At 39.9% G+C, this 21,740-nt stretch overlaps 1 long non-coding RNA gene across 1 annotated transcript; it reads right to left on the reverse strand.

Annotated features, from left to right (window-relative positions):
• Positions 1-6,296: 6,296 nt before the first annotated feature.
• On the reverse strand, positions 6,297-11,681 carry LOC125138209 (uncharacterized). The gene is made up of 4 exons (XR_007137603.1): positions 11,274-11,681; positions 8,907-9,191; positions 7,099-7,242; positions 6,297-6,988 (listed from the first exon to the last, which is right to left on the reverse strand). It is a non-coding gene; the product is annotated as an uncharacterized LOC125138209 (long non-coding RNA).
• Between the last annotated feature and the right edge of the window lie 10,059 nt (positions 11,682-21,740).

Raw genomic sequence — 21,740 nt, forward strand, 5'->3', positions numbered from 1 at the left:
AACCTCATCATTCCTAGTTAGATTTGTTTCTGCTGTGCCACAACAGGAACTCCAGAATTGACTCCAATTTTGAAAGAAGTTCTGCCCTGGGTAAAATGCTGTCAAATAGCATTTCATACTACACAGAAACTGTCTGTGAAAGAGTCATCAATGCAGCAAATTTCATTGTTGTCTTATTTTAAGAAATGTCCACAGCCACCCCAAGCTTCAGCAATCACCACCTACTCTGCCAGTGCCTGTCAACATGGAGGCAAGATCCTCTACCATCAAAAGTATCAGGACCTGTTGAAGGCTCAGATGATGGTTAGCATTTTTTAGAAAGGAAGTATTTTTTAAATAAAGGTATGTATATTTTTAGACATAATGCCATTGCACAGTTAATAGACTACAGTACAAGGTAACATAACTTCTATATGCACTGGGAAATCAAAAAATCAAAAAATTTGTATGACTCACTTTACTGCTATGTTCACCTTATTGTGGTGGTCTGGAACCAAGCCCAGGATATCGCTGAGCTATGCCTATATTAAATAAGATGTTTGTAATTAAAATGAATGGACATTCATTTTTCCAATCCCCCCTCATAAATCCTATCCTTTTCCATTCTCATCAAATCTCTTATAATCTGTATTGTGATGAAAACATGAAAGATGCAATATATATGTGTATCAAATCCATATGTTTTACATCTTAAAATTACGCAATTTGTCAATTATATCTCAATTAAGCTGGAAAAATAAATACACACGTTATGAAAGAAAGTCACTGACACCCTGCATTAGTTTGGCTCCCCCAAAAGATGTCTTTGAAGCAAGGATTTTTAGTGCAAACCATTGACTTGAGAGGTGACTCCAAGGAAACCAAGGAAGAGAAGGCAGCCGATAAGGGAGAGTTATCAAGCCAGTTCCATGGGAGTCCCTGGGATGGGTTCCCATAGGAAAACAGTGAAAATGAGTATTTTCTCACCCAAGAAGTGAAGAAGTTCAATAACTCATCCACCAACTCCAACAGTTCCAGCTGCTCCTGGAATGTCAATTCCCAGCCTTGCTGCCTGCCACATGCCCAGGCAAAGTAGACACCCTGGGCTTCGAAGAAAATATCAGGCAGATTTGGCTAGTCTCACTGAAGTGGCCAGGTTTTCCAGAGAGAGGAGAGCAGGGCACCAATAGCAGCCCATGCCTCAGGCACCAGCTCCCAACCGGAAGTTTCAGTATAGTCCCATCAGAGCAGCAAGGCAACCCACTTCCAGAGTGATGAACAGGAAATTTTAACAGCGAACTTGTCCTTCCCAGAGATAGGAAGCCAACCTCGAAAAGAGTACAAAAAAGGATTTTTTAATAACAGTTGCTCTTCATTTACAGTTTACTTCTGGGATTGCAGACTAGAAAAATGCACAAGTGGATCACCTGAAGAAGAAGGTGGCTTGCAGACAGAGATGACCCTCTCACATTCTCCGTTGCTCTCAAGGGAACGATTTACTTCTCTCATTATCCACTCCAATGTTTAAACTGCCCTTGACTTTGAACAATCAAAGCAGCTTACATTTATGGGATACTGACTGTGTATCAGGGTGAAAGCTGAGCTCATTTAATCCTCCCAACAGCCTGATAAGATACTTACTGTTATTATCTGTATTTTTCATATGGGAAAACTGAAGGTCAGGTACGCTAAGGAGTCTGCCCAAAGCTGTAATCTGCTAGCACATGTTTGGAGATGCGACCCTAAGCCTCTTTGAATCCAGTATTCATGTCCTTAACTTATATTCCTTAAGTTCATTATTCTATGTCCTTAATAAAGAGAAAGATACAATTAGTCAGCATTTTCCACATTAATTCTTCTTCGAACACCCCTTATTTAAGTTAAATTATATTCATTTCTTAAGCCATTTCTCATATGTTATTTTCCTGTCTTTTACTCACATGTTTCTCTGTCCCAACCTCTTAATTTTCTATTTCTCAATACACTACATCAAACTGTTCCGTAGATAAGACTATATTTAATTCCTGGCAAGTCCATAAATCACAAAACTGTTAAAAAATTATCAATAAGGAGTTCCCGTCATGGCGCAGTGGTTAACGAATCCGACTAGGAACCATGAGGTTGCGGGTTCGATCCCTGCCCTTGCTCAGTGGGTTAAAGGATCCAGCGTTGCCGTGAGATGTGGTGTAGGTTGCAGACGTGGCTCAGATCTGTCATTTCTGTGGCTGTGCCATAGGCCGGCAGCTGCAGCTGTGATTCAACCCCTAGCCTGGGAACCTCCATATACCTCAGGTGCAGCCCTTAAAAAAAAAGACCAAAAAAAAAAAAAAGTTGATTCATGTTTGCAAATGTGTAGTGAGTTCTTTCAGTACAAGATCCTTTTCCAGACTCTTTAAACTGGCAAAATTTCTATTAATTTCATTTTGCTTCTTTGCAATAAGATGCAGGGCATAAGAATTACATAGTGGGCAAGTTTCAATTTTTCTTAAAGTTTAGCATTACTGTTACTCTCTGGGTCTTAAATTTCCCCAGTTTCCAAAAATGTAACTGTACATTAATCAAAGTCATTACTTTTTTTTTTAACTCCTTACATTATAATCAGACTCTCGGAGGTTTCATGGGGGAAAGCACAAGTCTGGGGCGCATGTCTATGGTATTTAACATTCATTCTTATGTGGCCCTGAATAAGATAAGAGATGACAATGAGACACTTAATCATTTAGGATTTGAGGGACTCTTGGTGCATATGTTGACTTTCTCAGCTTGCCACTCCAGACTCACTCTGCTCCATTCTGCTCGGTGCCCTATGATTGACCTGGGTGGCCTCTGCCAATGAATTCCCTTGCCCTCTACCTATCAGTTGGGTTTGTGCAATGGAGAGTATTGATTCTATATATAAGACAGTCTTTAACATCATATTACATGCATTCATTTATGCAGTAAATATCTGAGAGTACCTACTAGGTGCCACATTCTATACTAGTCACTGGAAATCCAGTGGCGCTAGATAAATGCAGAGTTTGTCTCATGGTCCTAATGTTTTCCCTTTTGAATCTCATATTGAAAGTAATTTTCTATTGGGCCGTTGGGCTGTATTTAAAGTAATTTTCCTTTTTTCTCTTTAGGCCTGCGCCCGAGGCATATGGAAGTTCCCAGGCTAGGGATCAAATCAGAGTTGCAGCTGCCAGCCTACACCACAGCTCACAGCAACACTGGATCCTTAACCCTTGGCCAACTGAGGCCAAGGACTGAACCTGCATCCTCATGGATCTTAGTTGGGTTCGTTACTGCTGAGTCACAACGGGAACTTTCCATTTTAAAAACTAATTGAAGACCATCAGCAGAGGAGTAGATAAAGAAAATATGGCACACATATACAATGGAATATTACTCAGCCATAAAAAGGAGTGAAGTACTGATACCATGTGGATGAACCTCAAAAAATCAGGCTAAGTGAAAGAAGACAGACATAAAAGGTCACATATTATATGACTCCATTTATATATATATGAATTATCCAAAAAGAGGTAAATCCATGAAGACAGAAAGCAAATTGGTGGTTGCCAGGGGCTAGGAGGAGCAGGAAATGAGGAATGACTGATTTATAGGTAAGAGGTTTTTGGAGTGATGAAAATATCTCATAACCACCTAAAGGGAGTGTTTGCCAACACCGTGAATGTAGTAAATTCTAATTAATCATACACTTGAAAATTATTAATTTTGTGTTATGTGAATTTTTCCTTAATAAAAAATATTAAAGATAAATATACCAGAGTTCCTGTCATGGCTCAGCAGAGGAAACAAATTTGACTGGGATCCATGAGGATGCAGGTTTGATCCCTGGCCTATCTCAGTGGGTTAAGGATCTGGCATTGCCATGAGCTGTGGTGTAGGTCACAGATGTGGCTTGGATCTGGCCTTGCTGTGGCTGTGGTGTAGGCCAGCAGCGGTAGCTTCTATTTGACCCCTAGCCTGAGAAGCTCCATATGCCGCAACAAGTGCAGCCCTAAAAAGGCAAAAGAGAAAAAAAGATAAATATACCAACCAATCACCATTCTATCAGCAGAGGTAATCAGAGGTTACTATAGTAAGATGAGTTCATTCTAGCTAAAAGCAAAAAAAAAAAAAAATCAACGCTATAATTTGTCCATAAACTTTTCTTTTGTTCTTGTTATTCATGCAGCTTTCTGTCTACTGGTTCTACATCTATATTATCTTTAAACCATGAAATGAAGTGCTACTGAGAGTTTACACAAGCATTCCAGGCACTATCCCACACTTCATTATCAATTTATATATTCACTTTCTGGTTTATATGAGAAATATACTCATGGTAATAATATGATGATGAAGAACTACAACAGTAACATCATCATTAACAATAATCATAACAGCTTGTCCATCGACAGACGATTGGATTAGGAAGATGTGGTATATATACACAATGGAATACTACTCAGCCATAAAAAAGAACAACATAATGCCATTTGCAGCAACATGGATGGAACTAGAGACTCTCATACTGAATGAAATTAAGTCAGAAAGAGAAAGACAAATACTACATGATATCACTTACAACTGGAATCTAATATACAGCACAAATGAACATTTCCGCAGAAAAGAAAATCATAGTCTTGGGGAATAGACTTGTGGCTGCCGGCGGGTAGAGGCAGGGAGTGGGAGGGATTGGGAGCTTGGGGTTAACGGATGCAAACTATTGCTCTTGGAATGGATTTACAATGAGATCCTGCTGTGTAGCATTGAGAACTATGTCTAGATACTTACATTGCAACACAACAGAGGGAGGAAAAAGTATGTATACATGTATGTGTAACTTGGTCCCCATGCTGTACAGTGGAAAAAATAAGTTAAAAAAATAATAATCATAATAATCATAACATCTAACATTTACTTAGTCTTTAGTATCATCTGGAGTTGGGCTAAGTGCTTAACTAGCATCATTCCATTCATGCTTCATACTAACAAATGAGGTACTATTATTTTCCTAATGTTTCAGATAATGACATGGAGACTCACAGAGGTCTGAAAACTTGACCAATGTCAAAACCCAGTAAAAAGTAAAGCCAGTGTTTCACCAAGCAGGTTGTCTCCAGCAACCTGTGTGATTAACCTCTCTGCTGACTTGCTAAAGCTATTTAAAGCTAAATTTCTATTTTATGCACATATCTATACATAAAGGGAGATGTTGCAAAGCTCTGTTTGGTCTCTCTGATGGCAGGCAATTCAAACACTAACAAACCTGAGCACCCAGGCCAAAGGGCGAGGCCAGACCATGTTCTGTGGTAGCCCAGAGTCAGTTCTAAAAAGGCCCAGATGTGGCATGTTAATTAGTTGATATGCCCAGACAACATTTTCTATCCTTCCATCCAGTTGTTCTTTTTTTTTTTTTCTTTATCTCGTCTTGCTGCCTTTTTCTGGGGCCGCACTCGCGGCACATGGAGGTTCCCAGGGTAGGGGTTTAATCGGAGCTGTAGCCTCCAGCCTACTCCAGAGCCACAGCAATGGGGGATCCGAGCTGCGTCTGCAACCTACACCACAGCTCACAGCAACACCAGATCCCAACCCACTGAGGAAGGCCAGGGATCAAACCCACAACCTCATGGTTCCCAGTCAGATTCGTTAACCACCGAGCTGAAGGGAACTCCCATTCAGTTGCTCTTTAATCTTAAAAACATGAGCTGTTGTTGTTTTTTTGTTTTGTTTTGTTTTGTTTTGTTTTTTGGCTGTTCCCAAGGAATGTGGAAGTTTCTGGGCCAGGGACCAAAGGAGCCACAGAAGTGACAACACCGAGTCTTTAACCACTAGGCCATTAGGGAACTCCTACATGAACTTTTAAATATTGAGAATGATACACCCAAACTAGGAAATCTATTAAAAATTACCACTTAATAAATATTTTATTTAATAATTTACTTAGTCACTAAAATATCAGACTAATATCTATAAATAGGTTTTTCAATTTGAGACACATAAAAGTATGTCTATAAAGATCTACTCAATTTTCCAATAAAGACGGTAAGTGGTGCCTATGAAGTTGCATCACTCTGGACAACTGTTCTGAGACATTTTGCCCTAGATCAGAGATTGTTGGCCAAGAGAAAAAAATTTTACATGTTATACTCAATTGACTTAATAGTAAAATTCTGTTATACCCATAGCATTGGCTCTTCATAACACACTATTTTAAAAACTAGTTTAAAGTAAAACTTCCACTTATTTAATCCTTAGGAGAAATAGGTCAGTATTATTAGCAAATATTAATTTATTAAAACTTTTAAATTGCCAGACATGTGCACCTGGTTTTAGGTTTTATTATAGAAAACGATAACATAAAAATATTACCCCTCAATTCATGGGAATTAGAGCATGCGGTCCTCACTTGGAATTCATTACAATCATTACTGTGACTATTTAAATGCACATTTCTCATGTATACCTCACATCACACTAAAGAAAGATTCAGAAGAAAGTGTATTAAAAAACCCAGATATGTCATTGTGCAAATAATTCTTCATCTGAAACTCACAAATGAAAATATTGATTAATCAGAATACTAGGGCAATAGAAGTTTTGATTAATTAAATACTCTAGATTATAAAAAATACTTCTACATTTCTGAAGTGGTTGAGACACTTCTTAAGCTGTGTTTATGTTGAACTTACTGTATTTGTAACCACAGCAGAGCAAAGTAATGATCTCTCAGAGTTAAGAATGTTTCCAATTTCTAAAATTATTCTTAATGTTCTCACCATGATTAACAGAAAACAGACACTCAAAAAATATATGTGAACCCACTGGAGATGCTCTTAATGCTGCTGAAAAAGAAGATGATGCTCACAGGATATTCCCTGAAGTTCACTGACTTCTTTTCACAGACTTATTCACGTCTAGTTCATTTCTTCATACTTGTGCTGGAAAAAGAGTACGAAATTCCAAGTTCCTGCTTCGCTCACACTCTTCTAAGAACAACAGCCCTAAGAGACACTTTCTGCAAAAAAAAAAAAAAAAAAAAAGAGTTGCAATGATTCATACCAGATACCCCTTGTGAAACTGCTAGTCTGGCCTCTGAAAAGAGTGCCCAAACTAAAGGTAATTTACCACAGAGTTTGGATGTGGAGGAAGCCACCACGTCTGAAGTGGTTCGACGAAAGTGGCCAGGCCAGGAACTTCACTGTCAGCAGTGACAAGAGACCACATGAAAATGTTTTTTTCTCCAGAAGTACTAATTCCAGTCTTGGAGCTCTGGAGATGCAAAATGACTCTATTGTTGAAGACTGTGGTCCTTTGAATCTTAGTAACAAAGTCTCGTTACCTAGAATCATAACACACTAGAAGAGTCCTAAGTAATATATACAGGTTACTTCTGATCAGTCAGTCTTTAATGATTAAACAATGTAAACATAATCAAACCAGATATTATTATGTGGACAAAATCAGGGCAGTGGAAAGAAGATGGATTTTGGAATCAAAACTATGTTTAAATCAAGATAACCTGACTTTATCATTAACAGAATATCAGGTAAGGAGTTCCCATTGTGGCACAGTGGAAACGAATCTGACAAGGAACCATGAGGTTGTGGGTTCGATCCCTGGCCTTGCTCAGTGGGTTAAGGATCCAGCGTTGTCGTGAGCTGTGGTGTAGGTTGTATACACGGCTTGGATCCCACATTGTTGTGGCTATAGTGTAGGCCTGCGGCTGTAGCTCCAATTCAACCCCTAGCCTGGGAACCTCTGTATGCCGTGAGTGCAGCCCTAAAAAGAAAAAAAGAAAAGAATAAAAGAGTATCAGGTAATACTAGACAAGTTATAAAGATCCCTACTGAGCCTCAGTCTCCCTTCTGTAAGTTCTAATAAAGAAAGGCAGAACTCAAGATTTATTTTTTCCCTGGGAATTTCCTTTGTGGCTCAACGGTTAATGCACCCCACGTGGATCCATGAGGATGTGGGTTCGATCCCTGGCCTCGCTCAATGGGTTAAGGATCCAGCATTGCTGCAGATGTGGCGCAGGTTGGCAGCTGTAGCTCTGATTCGACCCTAGTCTGGGAACTTTCTTATGCTGTGGGTGTGGTGCTAAAAAGCAAAAGAATTTATTTTTTCCCTTCCCAATACTCCCACTGATTCCCCATTTTAACTTTTAGATGTGTTTATGTTCCATGATCCAACTGCCAGCTTTGTATGCGTGTGTGTGTGTGTGTGTGTGTGTGTGTGTGTGTGTGTGTATAGAGGTTCGGTAAAATTAAAGAGAGAATTCTGAAAGCAGGCAAAAAAGTTGAGTGTTCAGAAAGGGAGGAAAGACAGTTGAAAATGATAACATTATTTCTCAAATATTACTACTGGATTGTCTTTTTGTTCATTTTAAAAGTGATACTTAAAATCAGGTCACACTGTCCAAGTCTAACAAATGGAATTCAGAATGAGAAAATAGTCTCTGTTGTTCTTCTGTTTCCATAAGAATTCAAGAAAATCAGAGAGAAATCAAAACATGACCAGAGTATGATATCTCAAAAATCTCCCCCCTTCTCTGTCAAACTTTTCATAAGTTCACCTTTGGTTTCAACTAAAACTTTCCTATTTTGTCTAAATGGACTCACCCATTTCCCCCCACCGTAACTCCTCTCATGTTCTCTGAACAGGATCTTTTCTCCCTCAGGCCTTCACTTTCCTCAGCTACTTTTCTCCAAATTCCCTATAACAAATATTAGCTTACATGCAAGGAAAGCAAGCAGAGGCTCAAAATGGGCCAGGGGCGGCATTCTTAAAAATAACCCTGAGGAACCACACTCACTTATCCAATAAAAACACAAGTAGAATGCAGAATAGTTAACTGTGGGATTTGTACATTTATCTGCTCTTTGAAAAGGTAAAATAAACATGAAAAACTCCATGCAATCCAAACCAAAAGTCACCTGCCATCACCACCACTCTGTCCTTTCCAATGAAACTTGTTGGCAGCGTCAGGAGGGAAATCGAAGTTTCTCGCCTCTTGAAGTGACAAGCACATTCTTTCCTCATTCGCCAAGCTGCTTTTCTCCCTCCAAAGCTCCAGCTGTTCTCAAAACCCAGACATTGTTCCCTTCACTGGCCAGCCTCTGGCTCTAACGCTCTGCCAAAACTGCTTCTCCCTGAAATCTCTTAGGGACACCAGTGGCCAGGACTTGGAAAACCGTGCCTACTTAAGGCTAGTTGGGTTTCTGGCGGGGAGAGAAAGAGGGAGAGAAAAGGGGGAGGGAGATGAATGGGCAATACTGTCAGCACAAGAACTCAAACAATTGTGCTTGAACAATGCCTGATCTTCTGGTGCTGCCAAGTGGGGGGATCTTTTTTCACTGTGGTTCACAGCCTGGGACCCCCCCAAGTTCTGCTGTGGAAAATAAAAAGTGTTCACAAGATAATTAGGTCTCTTGTAACTACAATTTATTTCAACTATCATCCAAATGAGAAAATTCATAGGACCATGGGATATTTGCAGGGGGAGGGGGAGGGTGGATTTTAAAGCCATTCACTTATATAAATAAGCTTCGCAAAGGACAAGGTGAATTAATTATTCCTCGGAGATCATAAGGAGTATATTGTTTGTTTACCCCAATTAATAATGTTCGTCCCTTGGCCATAAGCATGATAGAGGCAGGGGAAAGGGGATCCAAAAACACATTAGTTCACTTCAAATTACAGGAAACCAACAATCAAAAGAAAAGGCAAACACCTGCAATTACTTAGAAATTCTAGTTAAAAAAAAAAAGCTAAAGCTGTCCTATGTCCAGACTAGCCTAGCTTGATAAGGAACCAAGAATGAATTTTTCAACTCCACACATAGCTGGTTAATCACTGTCTGCAGTGCTTCTTGAAAAGACAACACATTAACCTGTTATTACATTTAAAGATGTTACCCAAAGTCTAACCAGATGAATTAGTTAGCATATAGATTTGGCAAATTGTAAAAAAGGTCCTAAAAACTGAAGTCCCTTTACAAAATGATTGTAGTCTTATTTTTTATTCTCACAACAATACAACTGCACACAGTCTAGAGCCAGGAATTTTCTGGCTCTATCAGTTCCACCATACCAAGGACACGTCTGCCATCTGCACAGTCCAATGTGATCTTCATTCTAGCCAGTGAGAAGTGAAACAGGGAGAATAGAGGGGGAATCCAGTACTTCCCTTTAAGAGCATGACTCAGAACTTGCGCATATCATTTCCACCTACTTCCCATTAACCACAGTGTGGTTACATGGCTACTGTTCGAAAAAATGCTGTCTTGGAGTTCCCGTTGTGGCTCAGTGGTTAACTAACCCAACTAGGAACCATGAGGTTGCGGGGTTCGATCCCTAGCCTCACTCAGTGGGTTAAGGATACAGCGTTGCTGAGGTGTGGTGTAGGTCACAGATGCGGCTCGGTGTAGATAGCAGATGCAGCTTGGTGTAGGTCGCAGATGCGGTAGCAGATGCAGCTTGGTGTAGGTCGCAGATGCGGCTCGGATCTGGCATTGCTGTGGCTCTGGTGTAGGCCGGTGGCTACAGCTCCAATTCGACCCCTAGCCTGGGAACCTCTCTATGCCATGGATGCAGCCCTAGAAAAGACAAAAAAAAAAAAAAAAAAAAAGCAAGCAAGAAAGAAAAATGCTGTCTTTATTCTGGGCATCCATGTGCCAGCTAAATATCAAGAATTCTATTACCTTAGTACAGGAACTGTCAAACCACACTCTTGGATCAGATCTGGCCCACTGCCTGTCTTTAAGTGACCTACAAGCTAAGAATGGTTTTTACATTTTTGAGTGGTTGAAAAAAAAAGTCAAAAGAAAAATAACATTCCATGATGTGGAAATTATGGGAAATTCAAATTTCAGTGTCCATAAATAAACTTTTATTAGAGCACAGCCACACTCATTCATTTAAATATTGTCTACAGCTGTTTTCATGCTACAAGGGCAGAGTGAAGTAGTTGTGACAGAGACCACATGGCCTATAAGGCCTATGCTATTTACTGTCTGGCTCTGTATTAAAAGGGTTTTCTGACCCCTGCTTTGGAAGAAAGAAAAAAAAGCAGGTATTGATGGATACATAGCCAGCTTGGGAACACCAAAGTGGTGAAATTGGGACTAGAAGGGGGTGGGTTTTAAAAGGGGCTGTGAGTTTTGTTTCTTTAAAAGTTTTTAACATAGTTGTATTTGTTATCCATTTATGCATTAAATATTATTCTGAAACTCAGTGGTTTAAACAGTAAGTATGTAAGTTATTCCGTTTCTAATCAGGGTCAGGAATGCAGAAGCGCCTTACCTGGGTAGCTCTAGCTCAGAGTCTCTCATAAGGTGGAGGTTATGATGCTGGCAGATGCTGTTGTCTCATCTGAAGGTCTGACTGGGGCTGAAGGAGCCACCATTGGATGGCTCACACACATGCCTGTTTGCAGGAGGCCTTGGTTTCTTGCCACATGGCAGCTAGCTTTCCCACAATGAATCATGTGTGAGAGAAACACAAAAAGAAAGCGAGAGAGAGAAAGAGAGAGAGAGAGAATAAGCAGGAAATCACAGTGCCCTTTATGCCCAGGCTTCAAAGTCTTACACTGTCACTTCCATTATACTCTTTTTATGAGAAGAGATTCACCAAGTCCACTCCAGCCTATATGCAATGGAAAGGAAATTAGTTCCCCTCCATTAAAGGGAGGAATATCAAAAAATTTGTGAAGTTCCCATTGTGGCTCAGCAGGTTAAGAATCTGACATAGTGTCCATGAGGATGCAGGCTCGATCCCTGGCCTCACACAGTGGGTTAAGGATCTGGTGCTGCTTCAAGCTGCAGTGTAGGTCCCAGATGCTTCTCAGATCCAGTCGGATCCACTGTTGCCATGGCTGTGGTGCAGGCCAGCATTTGCAGCTCTGATTCAACCCCTAGCCTAGGAACTTCCATATTCCATGGGTGCAGCCTTAAAAAGACAAAAAAAAAAAAGTGATAATTTTAAAACCACCGCAATAGTATTAGAGGAGAAAAAAATAAATCATCTATCTTCAGATAGTGCTGAAGTGAGTATGCCGATTATAAAATAACTCTAAGTTACTTGGCCAAGAAAAAAGGATATTAAGTCCTACATTACAGACGGCAACAAGGTTTTCAGCTCCTTTGTCCACTCTGATCAATTTGTAGTAGTTGCCCGGAATACTATGTTGAGAAGGATTCTGATTGATAGCTATCAAGTCTGCATATTTTCTGTCACTAGATTTTTTTTTTAATTTCAAAATTCCCAACAATAAAAATTTGGATAAAATGTAGGTGTGAGGCATGTTCAAATCTCAGAAAGCTCATCAAGCCATGGCTCTTGGCCAGCTTTCCCAGGGTGTTTCTCTGAGGTGCGGGTTACTCATGAGATTCCCTCCCTTCCTCAAAACTTCCTTCCATCAACAAGTATTTATTGACCACCTATGTCTTACACAGGTACTTTGGCCACCAGAGAAAAATGGGGAATAAAATAAATATCTCTCCCTCATGGTAAAATAAGAATTTCTGTCTTCGGCAAAAAGTCTTAATTTTTTCCTCTTTCCAAAAATCCTATGTCTTATTTTTGATTATTATACAACTTCCCTAGATTTTCTAGGTCAATACTACATGATAGTGGTGATTTTACGTTTCTGGTCCCTGTTCCTACAGGGTTTCCCAGAGCATGTATCACATAACAGTATTTCCAGTGGGTATTGATTGATGCAACTTAAATAGAAGGTTTCATAATCACACAGAAGATCGGGAAATATTGGATTAAACAAAGTTGAACAGATTTCTCTACTGTAGGCAACTTTAATGGGCCATGAGCCACCAGAAAAAGAATGGTATAACCTGCTGTATTGCTAAAAGTGACCTGAGTTTAAAATCCTGTGTGTTTTGTCCTGTTTGTACAAGACGCTTATTCAGGTGGTCTGACAAATGCTGCTGGAAGGAATCAAGCCACTGTTTCTTTATCTCCCTTTCAGCCACGTCAATTCTGTGTTTCTCTAAGACCTGAGAGCTCATTGCAACACACAAATGTTCATTATTACAGCCATACAGAAATCCCAATTGGAAAGGAAGTAAATAGTGGCAATTATTCTCATAGAGTAATTCCTAACTACCTGAGCATTTTAAACCATACAAGTATTTTTAAACACTTAATGTGTAATTGTAAATATATAGAATGTTTCCTTATGTATACATTTATGTAAAGATACGTGTGTGATTCACATACACACACATTTTGGAATCAAAACAACCTTCCAAATTGCCTGTGAATATATATTTCATAAGTGCACACAGTGTGTCAGACACTTTAAGGTGTTAAATACTATGATGAGCAAGAGGGAACACTACAAATGTTAACTCATTAGTATGATTAACAGCCCAGAGGATTGGAGGACAAAAATCCTTAAACACATCATTATCATAATGGATAGTTTATAAATAAGAGACTATATTAAAGGCTTTATATCACTTAAGATTTGTGTGCACTGGATGTAGCAGAAATCTGATGACAGGGTTTAGCCAAAGAGCTTCACTCAATTTGCCTCATAATAGAAAAATTCAGAGGACAGCCCAGTAGATCCAGGGTGTCCTCAACGCCTCAGGATCTTACTCCTTTTTCACTCCCCTGTCCTCATTATGTAACTTAATTCCTTAGCCTCACTGTGAGATGCTCTCAGGTTGGCTGTCCCCTTCAACCTCACTATCTGCTTTCCAGGCAAGACCAAGAAGGAAGAAAGAGCAGAGTAGCACCATCTAGCAGATTCTGTCAATTATTTCACCAGCTAAAATGTCATGTAGTTACCCCTCATTGCAAACAAGACTGGGAAAGTATTTTAGCTGGATCCATGGACACAGTGAGCAAAATCAGCTTTCTGTTAAATACACAGAAGAAATGAATGACTATTTGGTAGTCCACATGCCCTGGTTTTTCCAGACTCACCTAGTCGTGTCAGAGTCAGAGAAAGCTGAAGCTAATAATAATAATATTTTTTTAAAACAGATACACTTGCTTCTTTTTAAATCATCTCCTATTTATCATATTTCAAACCTCCAAATACCTTTACACTAGCAATTTACTTTGGTCATAAACACAAACTTTCATGGAATTCCTACTACTTCCTTTGAATAACAATGAAATAAGTATGTAAATAATTTCCATTAAATGCTTAAAATTTTCAACTTTACCATGTTAAGAAATGGCGGCTTGCTTCTATTTTTATTTGAACTGTTTTGCCAGCAAAAATAATTGTTCACATTGGCAGAAGTAGAGCATTTGCCAGCATGAAAAAAGGGCTGTATAGAATAGCAGTTAGCATACCATAACACATATTTTCTTACTCTCACAAATCTAGTTTAAAACCTTAATTTTTTTATAGCTATGGCCTCAATACTTCAGAATTTTAACTTTTTTTTTTCAGTTTTGCAGCATATAAAAGTACATGTGTGAGCTTACAGTGCCAAGAAAAGTTTTCTTAAAGTTATTCCATTTCTACTTGGAATTCTGGCTTCATTTTGACTGTGCTGAATGCTGCCTTATGCAGGACATAGAAATACATTATTATAGTCACTTATCTCTCTACTGATGTCTTAGGTTTCTCTTTGTGACTCTCCTTGACACCCAAAGAGCATTCTCCTTTCCTTTATTCTTTTTAAATTATTTTTTAGAATACTAACTCCATGCTATAAGCTTTCTAAGATTCATCTTCTACAAGGAGTGGGCAGAATAGATACTGGATAACTGCCATTTTCAATTAATCCATAGCGCCAATGAACCCAAGATGATTCCTAGAAACCAGATTCCCCCAAGGTAATGAATTGAAGTCCCACCAAGAAGAATCTATCTCAAGTTACCCACAAAAGTGCACCCTTCCGGGAGTTCCCATTGTGGCACAGTGAAAACAAATCTGACTAGTATCCACAAGGATGCAGGTTCAATCCCTGACCTTACTCACTAGGTCAGGCATCCGGCATTGCTGTGAGCTTCGGAGGAGGTCGCAGACATGGCTCGGGTCCTGTGTTGCTGTGGCTGTGGTGTAGGCCGGCAGCTGTAGCTCTGATCGGACCCTTAGCCTGGGAACCTTCATAATGCCACAAGTGCAGCCCTAAAAATAAATAAATAAATAAATAAATAATAAAAAAATAAAGTGCACATCTCCAAACATCCAACCATGAGGAAATGGTTTTTTTATATATAACATGATGAACTAATATGTTGCCATGTAAAATGATAATGATAAAGACAATGTAACAACATGGGAAAGGTTTACGATTTTAATATTAAGCAGATTGCAACTTGAGGAAAATGGGAACATTAGACAAAAGTTAGAAGGTAATATGCAATAATGAGAATAATTATGGAAGATGGTCCAAAGTATATTTTTCTTTGGTTCCTTAATTTTTTTCTGTACCATCTGATTATTCTTCAATGTACATGTGTTATTTTCAAAATTGTTAAAAGGGGGGATAAAAATAATTTTTAATGAAAATCTTGTCCTGGCACCTTCTTCTGTACCTTTTCTTGTTTTCTGGTTCTTCCTTAAGATGCTCAGTAGCCTTCTCTGTCCCCCAAATGCCTCCCATGGCCACTTTCCACCTACTGCTATGCCACCCCACCCCCATCGCAGGCCTTTCCTATCTTTACAGTCTCATCAGCCTGAGTTCAATTTCCAAGGGCCTCATTTACTGGCTGGGTGCTTTTTAACTATCCATTTTCACTTGAACACGTTAATAACCTACATGACGTCATTTCCCCCCCTCCCCTGCTATAAAGGAGGACAATAGCTCATTTTAGGATTGCTGTTAAAATTCAAGAAAGTGACAAATATAAATCACTCAGATTGGGGTGCCTGTTATAGTCGCCCCCACTGCACAATACCGGTAGCAATGTTAAGGACAGCACTAATAGCATTCCTCCTAAATGCATATATGTGCATTTAAACAAAGCTGTGGTCAAAAGAGCTTCTAAGCAAATGGACAGAGCCAAGAAAAAGTTATTTGAAGCAGAACCAAAGGTAATACTTAAGGTGTTAAGTTCGGAGAGTGAGATTCAAGGATATGAAGTGAAATCAACTATAATTTAATTTTTAAAATTTTAAATGAAAAAAAAAAAAAGGACATAAAGGGATTGTACTTGAGCCTCCAACTAGTGAACAGCAGAAAAGAAACAAGAGTCCAGATCCCCAGAGCTCCTGGGAGAACCTGTTGCCTTCTACATCTGAACATCCCCGTCAATCCTCGATGCTCCCTAGATGACTTCACAGCACAGCTGTCTGCTCAGAAGAAATCCCTTCTTTGTTTTTCCTCATTGCAGTTTATCTCTGTCAGATTCTTCTACAGCTCTGTGGACATCTGACCACCCACAACTCATGAACAACTTCCTTTTTGCCTTTGGCTGGTAGGACATATGAATTGCTAATCCTTTCTTAAACCTCAAGGTGAACCTCTCACTCTCATGAGACTCATATTTCCTTCAAAGGACTCATTGCATAAAGGGCCATCCCTTCTGTGGGGCTCACTCCTGACTGCTGCTCCCAAACAGTGCAGTGTGAAAAGTTACAGCCACTCCTAACTTCACCTTCTTGGTTGCCTCTGTCTATCCTTTGGTCTTCATTTTAAGGTAAGATTACGATCGGGTTTTTCCAACCTTTTGTAGCAAAATTGAGAGGGAAGGGGTGAGTTTTATTGGACACGAGAGGAAGGTTCCTCTAACACCCACATAAAGATGTAATGTGGGAAAGCCAAAGCAAGCAGAGGGATTTAAAACCAGCTGGAATACAGCCGGGAAAGAAGTTAACACCCCAGGCTTTCCATGAACTTTTCTACCGTAGTCCTAAGCCAGAGGATCCTTCATGATCAGAAATTATTGGAAACCTGGTTTCAACCTCACTGGAAATATGATACAAGGAAGGCCTAACAGGGAAGGTTTTTCTTAGATTAATTGATTAATTAACAACCACATTTCAACAACTCCAGCTTACTTTGTGGATGTAAATATATGAGTAATACCCAAAACCACAAACTCAGGAGCAATAAAAGACCTTAGGCTGAAAGTTCTACTTTCAAAATTATCCTGATTTTCCTCTGAGCAACTAGGGAGATGAAAATTAATGAAACCAAAAGGAAAACTCATAAATCTGTGACTGGAAGGAGAAGGTCACCATTCTACTGAGAGGATGGGCACTTTCCCCAGGTCCCCAGTAGGAACTGCTTTCTATGATGTGCTAGGAAGTGACTTTGGAGTAGAAAGGTCCTTTTCTTTTTCTCTTTTATCTTGTCTCTTCAGAGCCTTGCCCGTGGCATATGGATTCCCAGGCTAGGGGTCAAATCAGAGCTGTAGCCACCGGCCTACACCACAGTCACAGCAACATGGGATCCGAGCCGCAAATGTGATACACACCACAGCGCATGGCAACGCCAGATCCTTAACCCACTGAGCGAGGCCAGGGATCAAACCTGTTATCTCATGGAGGCTAGTCAGATTTGTTTCTGCTGAGCCATGATAGGAACTCCAGTAAGGTCCTTTTCAACTTGTGTCTGGACTCATCTGTCTCTCCTGCTGGCTCACCCACACAATTACCACTGCCTTTCTCCATGGTGAACTCCATACACCAAGCCACTCTGAGATAGAATTATGCTTCTGGATGCTACCTAGCCTCCAAACAGCTTTCCAATCAGGCATGAATACCTGCAGAAATCAGTTGAGCTCCTAAATTTTACTGACTCAGAGCCTGAGGACAAAAACAGATAAAATACAGAATTATCAAGATTCTTATTCAATTCTCTGGCTATGATATAGTAATTCTTTTTTCCTCTAGAATTCTAATGTCCTCTTTGTTATGGACTGAATTGTACACACCCACACAACCATTCATATGTTGAAGAGCTAACTTCCAATGTGAGCTTATTTGGAAACAGGGTTGTTGCAGGTGCAGTTAGTTCGGTTCAGAAGTGGTCATGCTGGAGCAGGGTGGGCCCCTAATCCAATATGACTGGTGCCCTTATAAAAAGGGGAAGCTGGGACACAGACACTTAGAGAGGGAAGATGGGGTAAAGACACACCAGGAGAAGATCACCATCTGATAACAGATTGGAGTGATGCATCTGCAAGCCAGGAAACCCCAGGAGTTGCCGGCAAAAAACAGAAGCTGGGAGAGGTAAGGAAAGACCCTATACTGCAGACTTCAGAGGATGCTTGGCTCTGTGGACACTTTGATGTCAGACTTTCAGCCTCTAGAATCAATCTCTGTTGTTTAAAGTTACCCAGCGTGCAGTATTTTGTCATAGCAGACCCAGGGAACTTCTACAGTGTTCTGTAACCAAAATTTGTTTAATGATCTCTCAACTGATTCGCTAAACCAAGAAGTGGTAACTAGCTCACTTAGAAAAACATTTGATAGCCACTAGAGTGCCATTCACTACCTCAATAAAGAAGTCACCAAAGTTTCTCAACTATTGACTTTACCTTTTCTGTGTATTTAGAGCCTCCTTGTATATAGCATTAAAGTTTGATAAAACTAGGGCAAAATCAAAAGGATGAAAAGAATATTTTACCCAGAAAAAGCTGAGTAGACACAGAATGGTCCTCCTCATCATCTCAGGAGAGAGACCTGCAACCAGACCATCCCTCTAGGAATGGGGTTGTGATGAGGAAACTAAGGCTCAGATGAGACATAGCCCTTACCCACTGTGAAACAATGAGTGATGAGCAGAGGCTATCTCCCCTCGCCCCCAAAACAACAACAACAACAACAACAAAAATCTAGTGCAAAACCAACCTCAAATATTAGAAATTAGGAGTTACCGCTGTGGCGCAGTGGTTAACAAATCCAACTTGGAACCATGAAGTTGCGCGTTTGATCCCTGGCCTTGCTCAGTGGATTAAGGATCCAGCGTTGCCGTGAGCTGTGTTGTAAGTCACAGACGTGGCTCGGATCCCACGTTGCTGTGGCTGTGGTGTAGGCCGGCGGCTACAGCTCCAATTCGACCCCTAGCCTGGGAACCTTCATATGCCGAGGGAGTGGCCCTAGAAAAGGCAAAAAGACCAAAAAAAAAAAAAAAGAAATTAAATGGTTTAGTTTTCCCCTCCCCACTGGTTATGGTAAGGTAGAATTTTTTTTAGAGTAATATCGTGACTCATACAAATATAAAGTTAACAGATGCCAAAATTTTTCTTTAACTGATTGAGGGAACCAAAAATATGTTAAGAAAATTTACTGCTTCAAAAGGAAATTCAGGAGTTCCCCGGGGCACAGAGGATTAAGTATCTGGCATAGTCACTGCAGTGGCTTGGGTTGCTGCTGTCGCACAGCTTTGATCCCTGACCCAGGAACTTCCACATGCTGCAGATGAAACCAAAAAAAAAGGTGGGTGAGGGGTCAAACTGACACATACAGAGGCAACAGGAACATTAAAATGGACTTGCCAATAGAATCACAGAGTGGAATCAACTGGATCTTCACTGAACAAAATTTATTTGCATTTTGAATAGGAATCTCCACCAGTTTTCTAAAATTAAGTGTTGTAAAAGAGTTGAAAAGCAATGAAAGGCATAGACCCATAGAATTAGGTAAACTGGAAGGATACAACAGGCAGATAACCTTCCAGTGAAAGGACACCAAGTCTCTTTTTATACATTTCAAAGTCTTTCACAATATTTCCTGGAATTTCCCTCACCGTGATCATAATAATCTCGAATATTATTCTTATTCACAAAATAAGATAGATTGGTCTCACTGAGTTGGGTCTGGTTATTTATACCAGTGCTGCAGGAGTGTTAACTAATTTTATTTCAACCTCGGTATCTATAACTTCATGTGAATTCTTCCCTTAAGGTTCCCCCCCAAAACATTTAGTAAAGTTGATGACCTGAGACATGATCTTCCCTCTCACCTGATATCCTGGAACTTTGTCAGCAGTTAGCAGACCAGTGTTGCTGGAAGAGCTTTGTTGGCTTTGGCACTATAAATAAAGTCAATTCTGTCCCTTAAAGTGACTGATAATCTAATTAATGAGAAGAGAATCATTCTCCAATATGACCCTGTAGATAAAGCCTTGATTACACAATCAATTTGTTCATTTATATCCTGTTTTTCAAAAAGGACAGATTTTTATTAAACCTACGCAAATAATTACCTTGCCATGAAAAATAAGGCTATAATAAAAGTTTTTGATTCGAATTCAAAAATAGATAAGTAGACAAATAAAAACTGGATTGAGTTCTCTATTGTGTCTCATTCAACAGTGAAGGCATCTCTACCATCCAAATAGTCAAACTATAAAGTCATACTCCCAATAAATATTGCCACTTTCAAGGAAGAAGAACTTATTGACCTTGTTCAAATCAAAACCAAAAGCAAAACACAACATCAGTAGAGAAAAAAAAACATACGGAAACAGAAAATCAGTAAAGTTCAAGTTCTATGGACAAGTGGATTCACTCTAGAAGCCAAAAAGGGGGGGATGGTGGCACTTAATCTGTTCCTGCCTGGGTTTTCTCTGGTCCTGGAGCATCATTCTCCTGCAATGTTGTCAATCTGGTTTTGTCAGGGGGATGCAGCTGGTTTCTAAGTGAAACCTAAGAAACTGTAAAAGGATAATTTTTTAGAACTAAAATTATGGCATTCAGGTAAATTTAAATGAACATGTGTCAAAGAGTTTTGTGTAAATTATGAATTAATGAAAGAATAAGTGTGAGCTTAAAAAGCTGGTCAAAGGAGAATTCAGAGTATGAATGGGCAATCAGGGATGCTGAAACTAAAAGATGCAGTACTTGCCACCTCCATAGGACAGAACCAATTCCTTCTTCATTGGACAAAATATATTTGCCTTTCTGTAAGCAAATAATTTGCCTCACCATGAGTCTTTTGCAACTTAAAGAGTTGTAAAATAAGTCAAAGATAATGAACTCTAAGTTCAAATAACCCCAAAAGGTGTGTTAGATACTGCCAAGTAGTCTACTGAAGCTGCAAGGTTAACAGAGCTGCTTAGAATCAGGGAATCAGAAGGGCCCCAGCAGCGGTCGGATGCCAAAGATTAAGACCATTTTCATATCCCCAGTTACTACTTTTCCTTATCTTCCTATTCCTGCCATAGGGCGATTTCTGTTCTGAGTAAGAAGTCCACAAATTTGTGACCTAGCTTCCTGCCCTTTGGCAGCTTGGACACCAGAGATGGGTGCCAGAAATAAGGAGTACTAGAAATGAAATTCAAAGACCCTTTAGCTTGGATATGAGGCAGGAGAAAACTGTAAGTGTAGGACAGTACAACCAGAGGACAGGGAACATTCAGACAAGAGTAAAGAATTAGCTGAGGCTTTCTTGATTGTGTGTTTTTGAGAGGGAAGTGATAGAGAAAAGAAAAAGAATAATTATGACAAACTATATGAAAAACAGGGAACTTTTACACATATTTTTTAGGTCTTTTTTGTCGTTTTAGGGCCACACCCAAGGCATATGGAGGTTCCCGGGCTAGAGGCAGAATCGGAACTGCAGCTGCTGGCCTACACCACAGCCACAGCAACACCAGATCCGAGCCACGTCTGTGACCTACACCACAGCTCATGGCAACGCCGGATCCCTAACCCACTGCGAGAGGCCAGATATCGAACCCACATTCTCATGGACACTAGTCGGGTTCATTAACCATTGAGCCATGATGGGAACTCCAACTTTCACACATATTGAGCCAACTAAATTTTCCCACAACAGTGCAGGAAGTCCCATTACCTCCTTTAAATGAGTGAGACTCAGTTTGGCATCTTGCC

This window comes from Phacochoerus africanus, chromosome 10 (assembly GCF_016906955.1).
Source record: "Phacochoerus africanus isolate WHEZ1 chromosome 10, ROS_Pafr_v1, whole genome shotgun sequence".
NCBI lineage: Eukaryota > Metazoa > Chordata > Mammalia > Artiodactyla > Suidae > Phacochoerus > Phacochoerus africanus.